The sequence below is a fragment of a genome, unplaced genomic scaffold (assembly GCF_019419815.1).
Source record: "Pyrus x bretschneideri cultivar Hongxiangsu unplaced genomic scaffold, Pyrus_bretschneideri_v1 Contig81, whole genome shotgun sequence".
Classification (NCBI taxonomy): domain Eukaryota; kingdom Viridiplantae; phylum Streptophyta; class Magnoliopsida; order Rosales; family Rosaceae; genus Pyrus; species Pyrus x bretschneideri.
Genome location: NW_025999822.1, coordinates 1,691,490 through 1,701,630, shown reverse-complemented (window position 1 = coordinate 1,701,630; position 10,141 = coordinate 1,691,490). Strand labels below are relative to the sequence as shown.

General features: G+C 38.9%; 1 pseudogene; it reads right to left on the bottom strand.

Moving 5' to 3' along the window:
• Positions 1-607: 607 nt before the first annotated feature.
• On the bottom strand, positions 608-9,457 carry LOC103956604 (annotated as a pseudogene).
• Between the last annotated feature and the right edge of the window lie 684 nt (positions 9,458-10,141).

Genomic DNA, 10,141 nt, shown 5'->3' with positions numbered 1-10,141 from the left:
GTACAATTGACTTGGTGCATTGCAAGACAGAAGAACAAGTTGCAGACATATTCACTAAGGCATTGGCCAAATATCGATTTGAGTATCTCAAGAAGGCTTTTGGTGTGAAATCAACAAAACATTTGGAAGAGAGTGTTGAAATGTAAATGTGTTTGCTAAATTGGGCTGGATTTTACAAAATATAGCAGGATTTAATATGAGCCACTAGATCATAGTCTATGTGTTCATTTAGATTAGATTACAATGAATCATAGCTCATGATGTGTAATCACCTTATGAGATGAGATAATTTTGAATGGTTAGATTTGTTTGCAATGATGTAAAAGAGAGAGAGAGTGTTTCACTCTCCTCCTAATGGTTATAGAACTCTCACACTTTGTGTGCTGAGTAGAATTCAATAAAATAGAAAATTATTTTCTGAAACATTCCTCCTTCTTCCACTTTTTTATTGCAATTATGTAAGAGCTGAGATCATCAGCTCATATTGAAAATTATACAAACAAAATTCTAACAAAAATGACTTGCAGTCCGCATCTATGCATGATCATATATCTACCATACACAATGTACATACCACTCAACTAGTTGGGTTACGTGTATACATGCACTAGTCATCGAGCACCACCAAAGAAGAAGACGACGACATAGGAGGAATCCCTTGATGATTTCTGAAAACATTGCTTGGATCAAAAAGTGTTTTTGTTCTAACCAATCTGTCGTAGTTATTCAAGAAGTACTTTTCACCCCAATCCTTGGAAATTTCCACAACATCCGATCGATCATCCTTAACCAAATTATTGTTTAAAGGAAAATGATGCTACTGCATCACCCCAAGGTCGAGGTCAGCGTAGTTGATATAAGCAACCCTTGGGGCCCATGAAACATACTCTATCATTGCATTGTAGAATCTACTTATCCATTCTATGTAGTCATTTTTTTTGTGATTATCTTCTTCTTTCCATTGCACCAGGTACTAAATCGTAAAAAGGTTGCCTTTTCTGTGAGGAAAAGCAATGGCTTCGATGCTTATATCATGCATAACACCACCATAAGGGTCTAAGATCACGTACCCTTTCGACTCCTCCTCAAGTATTTTCAGGGCTGCCCTTATGCCCCTATAAGAAATTGGTGTCCTCACGTAATCCAATTTTTCTTCGAAAAATCCCTTTCCTTGCAGATATCGACTTCTCAAGTCAGACACTGAGCTTCCCTTGCTTAGGCCGGAGAAGAATACTGTGGACTCAATCCAACTCATTTCCATGCACTCTTCTTCTGCAATACCCAAGTCGGGAAGAACTTGGTTTAGGATGGACATGATGCTGCTTCTTGGACCCAGATAAAACCCCTTGAATGTAGCTGATATATTAGTACTCCTAATAGTAGTAACAGTAGTCTTAACCTTCGGCAACCTAGCGCCAACAAAGCACGAAATGTAGAAATCATCTTCTAGGTAAGGTGTGACGTGTTGCCACTTGTTTACAAGCTTTACTACATTACCACTAGTGGTTTTGTGGCCTCCTCCTCTGTAGCAGCAGAAGCAGCTTTAGACACTATGAAAGCAGTTACAACTTATGGTACTTTCAATAATTGGATTTTCCAAGCATAGGCAATCCTGTAAACGCCCCCACCACCTCCTCTAATAGCCCAAAACACATTCTCTCCCAAGCCTTGTCAGTTTAACAATTGTCCGTTTACATCAACAAGTAGTGCATCCACCAAGTTATCAGCTGCAACCCCATATTTCCTCGACATGAGTCTGAATCCACAGTCGGCAATATGGCCTCCAGCTCCTACAGTTGGGCATGACGCAGCTGAGAACCTATGAACATTGCTTACTTGGGCAATTGCATGGTACGTTTCAGCCAGCGTTGCACCTACCCATTGATGCTAACTAAATAAGCACACAAAATAAAACCCTCTTGTGACAATTGTAGTATAAGTATAAGTAGGGATCGTTCTTAACCGGGGATTAGGAGGGATTGCAAAATCACTTGGAAACTGACTCAAAAACGTAAAATAAAGTTTAAAACACTAAACTAGACTCAAAGAATGCAAAACTAAACACTTAAAACACTAAAACAAACCAAAAGACTCAAACAGCACCCAAAACACTCAAAACTGCCTTAAAAACACTTTCTGGGCAGTTTTGAGCACTTTGACTACTTTGGACGAAATTGGGTAATAAAATGAATCAAAACACTTAGAAACACAAACTAAGACACTTTCTAACTAAGTTGGACACTAAAGCAAAGGGGGATTGAGTTTTTGACGAATTTGAAAACAAAACTTAAAACTTTGTAAAACGAACAGATTTTAAAACGAATTTGGATTTAATGAATGGAATGGAAGCTAGCTAAGGGGTTCACCTCCACACATGCCATACTTGCACACAAAATGATTTCTAATTGCTTTTCAATAACCCATGAATTCTCAACGCCCCAGATTAACCGTGAATTGCACTAATTAACCCTCAGATTTTCCTAACGTTATTGAATTGGATGATTGCATATGACAACCCAAAGCATTCCCCACAAGTTCCCTACATGAATTGCATAATAGAGATACAAGCAAGAATCATTAAGTTCTTTGAAAACCATAAGCATTGACGAAGCACTCGTTACTATGAATTGCATGAAACTTATGCCAAGAATTTACTTAACGCAATTGAGGTCATCAACTTTTACTACTTGTGAATATAAGTTTGTAACGATTAGGTGAAACTTCCTTATATCCTAGCATTAGATTTACGCATGATAATTAAGCGTGCACTCTCAACCAACACACACAAATCAGTTTAATTCAAATAGATAAGTAAATTGAATTCACAACTTATGAAACGCAATTAGAGGTAATCAAATCATATAGCAAGCATGATCATGGTTTTGAATCCCCCCCTAGCCAAGGGGGGTTTAGTTCCTCATACGTACAAGACAAAGATAAGTAAATTTAACCATTGAAATCAAGGAGAGGAAAACACCTAAAAATTCCAACAACTCAAACTTGAATTGTATGAACGTTTAAGCCCTCTTCTCCTCCTCTTTGTTGTGGCACAAGGGTTTGTTGTGAATTTTGGGGGTTGTGGATGGTGTAGAATGATGTGTTTAGGATAGGGATGGATGTAGGGGATGGCAAGGCTTATTTTTGGGCAGAAAATATGAAGAATGGTGAAGTATGGATGTGTTATAAAGAGGGGATGAATTTTTGGCGTGAATGGTGAATGAATGAATGGTTTGTGGCTGCAACAAGGATGTTTATTTATAGGTGGCTGAATGATTAAAGAGGGAATGCATGTGGAATGACAGCTAGGAAGTGAATGATTAAAGAGGGAATGCATGTGGAAGTGTGGCTGATTGTTTAAAGAGGGAATGCATGTGGAATGACAGCTAGGGAGTGAATGATTAAAGAGGGAATGCATGTGGAAGTGTGGCTGATTGTTTTATGAAGGGGGAAAGCTGGAAATGGTGTTAGAATGGTGTTTTTGGGGTGTTTTGCTGCCTAGGTTCTCTATGAACGAATTTCTGTGTGAATCCCCCTCTAGGGTTCGGCCAAAGGCTGAATATATGTGTTTTAGGAAGTTAATAACATACCTAATTAAGTTTGAATTCAGATTTCCTAGTCTAAATAGAAAAGGTAAGTGAATAAAGTCCAAATAATTTCAGAAAAAGGGGATGCACGAATTTAAACAAATAGGGAATGTCCTTGCCTTGCAAGGAATCAGAAATTAAACCCCTTGCACAACAAGGAAAGGGTATTTAAGGTAAGAAACAAAATTGGTGCAAAAGAAGGAAGGAAAAGTCAATTCCTTGCAAGAAATCAAAAATTAGGACTTTAGGGAAAGTTTTAGAACTAGGAAAGTGAATTAAACTAGGAAATAAGAGTTTGAAATCAGGAAACATAAGGGGAGGTGTGGCATAAGGTTTAGGGAAAGGTAAGGCACCAAACAAGAGGTGTTAGAATAAGGGAAAGGTCCTAACACATGTGAAAAATAGGGAACTTTGCACAAAGAAAGGGAAACCACCTTCTTTGCACGGCAAGGAAGGGAAAATTTGCAAAGAACCTTTGTTTGTTGTCCAAGGGTGCTCGGGAGCCATCTTAAGTGCTAAAACTTAGAGCGTTCTTGATTTAGGAAAGGTCAACCAAAATAGGAAACTTTGGCTTAACTTTCCTACTTCAAGTAGGAATCCTTGTGTGATTAGGAATCCTCGTCCAACTAGGAATCCTCATGTGAGTGGGAAACCTCCTTCAATTTGGAAACCATCTCGTAATTGGAATCCTCATCGTAGTAGGAATCCTTGTCATAGTAGGAATCCTTGCGACATCAACTCTTCAATTTCGTCCATTCCTTTTGCTCCAAGCATAAGCTATCCAATTTGTGCCCAAAAGTGCTCCAAAATGCTCCAAAATGCACCTTTTTGCTTCCTTAGCCATATGAACCTAGAAACACACGAAAATGGCATAAAGGACTAAAATAACTAAAGAAACACAACGTAAATGCATGAGAACAAGCCAATTAAGTCGCATAAATATGCTCCTATCACCCATGCAATTTCTGTGGAAATTTTAAGTTTGTTTGAATGTATTTTTCATGGATTGATTGAATGTACAAGGATGGATATATAATGAGGTAGAAGGTTACAAGCAACACTATCTTGGCAAATCTTACTAACCCAGTAAACCCTAAAGTTGTCACTCCTTAAATTAAGGGAGTGCAGCAAGTAGCTAGCACACAACTATCAACAAGTCATCTAGATGTCAATCTTCCTCAAATTAAGGGATCAGACTTAACAGAGAATCCCATGGAAATAGGGAACATAAAATCTGGCAGCATCAATCACGTCATATCGTCTAATATCCATATGCAGCATCAGTCACCCCATATCGTCTAATACTCCCCCTCAAGTTGGATCGAGGAGATTGATCGAGCCAAGCTTGTCAAGGAAATACTAAAAAGGAACTAAGGGAAGTGCTTTTGTGAATACATATGCCAGTGGACCATGACTACGAGTATAGATGGTTTAAATAACTTGGGATTGAACTTATGCCCTAATGTAGTGACAGTCCACCTTAATATGTTTGGTCCTTTCATGGAACACGGGGTTAGCAGTGATATGCATGGCTGCTTGATTGTCACACATGAGTGACATTGGAGTAGAACTAGAGAATCCCAAGTCTAAAAGTAACCCCTTGAGCCAAATTAACTCACATGTTGTCGATGCCATTGCATGATATTCAACCTCCGCACTAGAATGTGCAATAACCTATTATTTTTTGCTTTTCCATTTGGCGATGTTTCCTTCAACAAACGTACAATAGCCAGTGGTAGACTTCCTATCAATTGCATTTTCGGCCCAATCTGCATTGGTGTAGCCACTTATTTGAGTGGACTGGTTGTTCTTCATAAGAATACCTCTACCAGTAGAGCCTTTGAGGTAGCGTAGAATTGTTTTGACAATGAGAAGATGTTTCACTGATGGTGCATGCATGAATTCGCTAACCAAGCTCACAACATAAGTGATATCCGGTCTGGTTATGGTAAGGTATATAAGCTTTCCAACTAACCTTTGGTAGTGACTCACATCAGTGAAAAGTTCTCCATCCATCTCAAGCTTTAGCTTACTATCAAGGGAATTGATAGCAGGCTTGCGATCAAGTAATTTAGCCTCAGTGAGAAGATCCATAACATACTTGTGCTAATTTAAAAACAAACCCTTTTGAGATGTTACCATTTCAATGCCAAGAAGTATTTTAGTCTCTCCATGTCCTTTATGGCAAGGGTGTGATTGAGGGATTTCTTGAGAGCTTTAATTTCAACTTCATTTTCACATGTGACGATGATATCGCCCATATAGATGAAAACCACCAATATACCAGCTGATCCTTTATGAGTGAACAAGGATGGGTCCGCATTACTTCGAACAAAACCAGCAGCTTCCAACAATGAACTCAACTTGGCATACCATGCACGTGGAGATTGTTTCAAACCATAGATTGCTTTGTGTAATCAGCACACCATATCATTTTACCTTGAGAATAACCTGGTGGAAGTTGCATATATACTTCCTCTTGTAAATCCCCATGAAGGAATGCATTTTTACATCCATTTAATATAATGGCTAACGGAGTTCATTTTGGCAACTGGAGCAAATGTCTCCTTGTAGTCTACCCCAAACGTTTGAGTGAAACCATGTGTAACCAATCCAGCCTTGTGACGTTCAAGTGATCCATCAACCTTGAACTTTGTTTTATAGATCCATCTACTCCCAACAGCCTTTTTTCATAAGGGTAACTTCACAATGCTCCATGTTTGATTGTTTTCCAAGGCATGAAGTTCATCCTTCATCTCATTTCTCCACTCAGGAATTAGTTGAGCCTCTTAAAAGGTTTGTGGTTCAATGTGATGAGAGATTTCAACAAGAAATGTGGCATGATTGGGGTGAACAAGACTATAACTCAACACCTCAACAATTAGGTGTTTGGAAGCAAAGGTGTCATAGTCTCGGAGCCTTGCTGGAGGTTGTCGAGCACGCACATGATTACACCTTGTAGGAGGTAAAGTGGGAGCCTCTTCATGACTTTCATCTTGAGTAGACTCAGTACCATCCTCTAGGTTTCTTGGTTGAGAAGACATATGAGTAGTTTCACTCACAATATCTGCTTATTCATGATTACTAGTGGCTTCTGGATCCAAGAGCACTGAGTGATCAATGCACGCAGGCAAGGGAAATAAATCACACATTAGTTCCCCCACTCGGGAGTGAGCAGCCTCCTTGGACAAAATAGGGAACTGTTTCCTCAAATCTTATATCCCTATACACAAGCATCTTGTTAGTAATAGGATGAAAACATTTGTAACCTTTTTGGAAGGATGAATATCCCATGAAAACACACTTTGCAGCCCTAGCATCCAGTTTGTCACTGTGCAATGCTTGAACATGAACATAGCACGTGCAGCTACAGACTCTCAAATGCGATAAAGTTATATGTCTTCCTTCAAGAGTTTCATAAGGAGACTTTAACTCTAAAACACGACTAGGCAATCTGTTGATTAAATATGTTGTAGTGAGAATGGCTTGTGACCAAAATTTCTTTGGTATGTTCATATGCAACATCAATGCACGAGTCTTCTTAAGTAAATCCCTGTTCTTTCTTTCAGAGATCCCATTTTGTTATGGGGTTCCCACACAGCTTGTCTGGTGAACAATACCATAAGAGCTCAAATATTGACTCATATTGTTGGATAAGAGCTCAGTGCCATTGTCGGTTCTTAGGTTCTTAATGGTTGACTGAAATTGAGTTATGACAAGTTGATGAAAGTCTTTGAACATAGTGAAGACATCCTTGTTTTTATTTTAACAGATATAGCCACGTTGTTCTAGAAAAATCATCCACAAAGATAACAAAATATTTATATCCATCAAAAGATTCAATAGTTGGACCTCAAACATCGAAGTGTACAAGTTCAAAAGGTTTGCTAGCCCTAGACATTGAGGAACTAAAAGGGAGCCTAGTAAACTTGGAGAACTAACATGTATCACACATTACAGTTGATTGATACTTTTTGGGAAAGAGTTTAAGCAAGACAATCTTTGATGGATGGGCTAATCTTTGATGCCAAATTTGTTGGTTCCTGGAAGAAATTGAATCAACTTGGAAAGCTTTGACTAAACAAGGTTCCTTGCATAGATAGTAAAGACCATTCAGGAAGAACCCTTCACCAATCATTTTCTTGGTGAGAGAATCCTGAAACATAACACTACTTGGTGAGAAAGTGACAAGACAATTTAGGTTTTAGTTCGGGGTGCAAAATCCAGCACCTTTCCTCCACGTGACCTACAACGTCACAGTAACTACACTTCAAGTGTAGATTTTTACCCTTGTAAGGCTTGCTGTCTGAGGGTTTATGTTTGGCAACATAGACTTTTGACTCAGAAATCTTGGAATTTTTCTCCAAGTTCATCACCCTTCTTTGAGCTTCCTAACGTTGAACAATGGCACACACCGGTTTGAAGGAAGTAACTTCGACATTCATCAGGATGTGACTCCTGAGATCCTTATAGTCCAAGTTCAAACTCGCAAGCAGCCGATATATCTTGTCTTCTTCAACTCTTTTCAGAAGAACTGCAGCATCAATGGTGTAAGGTAGATAAACATCTAACTCATTCCACATTGTCTTGAGACTTCCCAGGAGCTGCACAAAGGTTTTCCCATCTTGTTGAAGATTGGCAATTTCCCTCTTTAGCTGAAACACTTGTGCATAATTATTTTGATTCCAGTACATGTCCTTCACAGATTTCCACAGATCGTGTGAAAACTCGGAATAGCTAAAGATTTCTGCAATATGTTTCTCCATTGAGGTGAGAAGCATTGACATGACTTGTTGGTCCTTGCACAACCATGCTTCATATGCTTGGGTAGAAGGCTCAGGTGCTTCAACTCCTCCATTGCTGAACCTTAGCTTTCCTCTTCCACCGAGAGCAAGAGACATTGCTCTAAACCATGGGAGATAGTTGAATTCATTCAACAAAATTGAGCATAAACGCATATTCGTATTTATCTCAGTATCTAGAACAAAAGAGGGAGAACTTTGTGAGTTTTCTCCCCCAAGGTTTACTGACCTTTCTTTAGCTATAACTGGAGCTTGAAGATGAATAACAGTGGAAAAAAAAAAAAAAAAAAAAAGGGGCAAAGGCAGGTCAAGGACGACACTGCTCTGATACTATGTGGAAATTTTAAGTTTGTTTGAATGTATTTTTGATAGATTGATTGAATGTACGAGGGGGGGAATATAATGAGGTAGAAGGTTACAAGCAACCCTACCTTGGCAAATCCTACTAACCCGGTAAACCCTAAAGTTTTCTCACTCATTAAATTAAGGGAGTGCAACAAGTCGCTAGCACACAACTATCAACATGTCATCTAGATGACAATCTTCCTCAAATTATGGGATTAGACTTAACAAAGAATCCCATGGAAAGAGAGAACATAAAATTTGGCAGCATCAGTCACCCCATATCATCTAATAGTTTCGGTTTCCAAATCCACCATCACACCGTTCAAGTTCATCATGTCGATGATCACAAATGGAGCTCCGTCTACAGCAAGGGATGACATCCCTTCATAGCTGTGTCCACCACTCCTCACTCTTATTTCCACCAACCCTTCTCGAGAGCATGATACAGAGTTTATTAGCTGCTCAACGCTCTCGGGAAGTATAATGGCTACCGGCTTAGGAATGGCGGGATCTGCGAAACGAAGATTTTGGATGGAGAATTAAGCAGTTGTAGTAAGCTGCAGACTCATTTTCCTTGTTAGTGAATGTGGTAAAGTTGTTAATGTCACGAAGAGTCAAACAAGAAGTGATTTGGTCAGCAGGTAATTCAGCTAAACAAGGAACGAGAAGGCACATGATCATAAACAAGATAGGGGGTTCAATCATGTATCGGTTGCTTTCTGCCATATTTAGCTACTACCTCGATCGGTTCCTTAGTCAATTTCTGAAGCTGCTATATATGTGTATACGGAGCCAAAAGAAGCAAAAAAGGTGGATTTTAAATTTTAATGGAGAAGAGGAAAAAAGCACAGATATGAGAATACGTTATGCATTGAGGACAAACAGATGAAGAGATCAATGTAAGGATAATGTGCATGCAGCCGGCAGTTGATTAAAAATTTGGAAGTTGAACCAAGTAAAACACTTGCTCACCATATTCTTTACTGGAACTGATTTTCAATCTTTTTAACCTTTCACACCACATTTTTTATTCATGAATGTTCAATTAAATAAATCAAATATGAAAACAGCAACCAAGATTAAACATAAGTGTGGAAGAAAAAAAAAGAAGTATTTATCCTTTGCCTATTCAAAGTGCCATATTGGAAAGGAGACCAAACTAAACTAGTTTGCATGAGAGTAAATACGGGTTAAACAAGTTAAGTTGGAGAGGGAGTGGGGAGAGACAAAGAATCGCATACTTCTAGCACCAAAGCATGAATCAATAAACTATGCAATTTAGAAGTTTAAAAAATGTCCGAAAATATGCGTGCGACGACATGCCGGCCAACCAAAGGGTCCAAAGCCTGGCCATTTCCTACGTCGCCTAATGTGTTTTATCTAAGATGGATATGTAAAGTACGTTTGTAC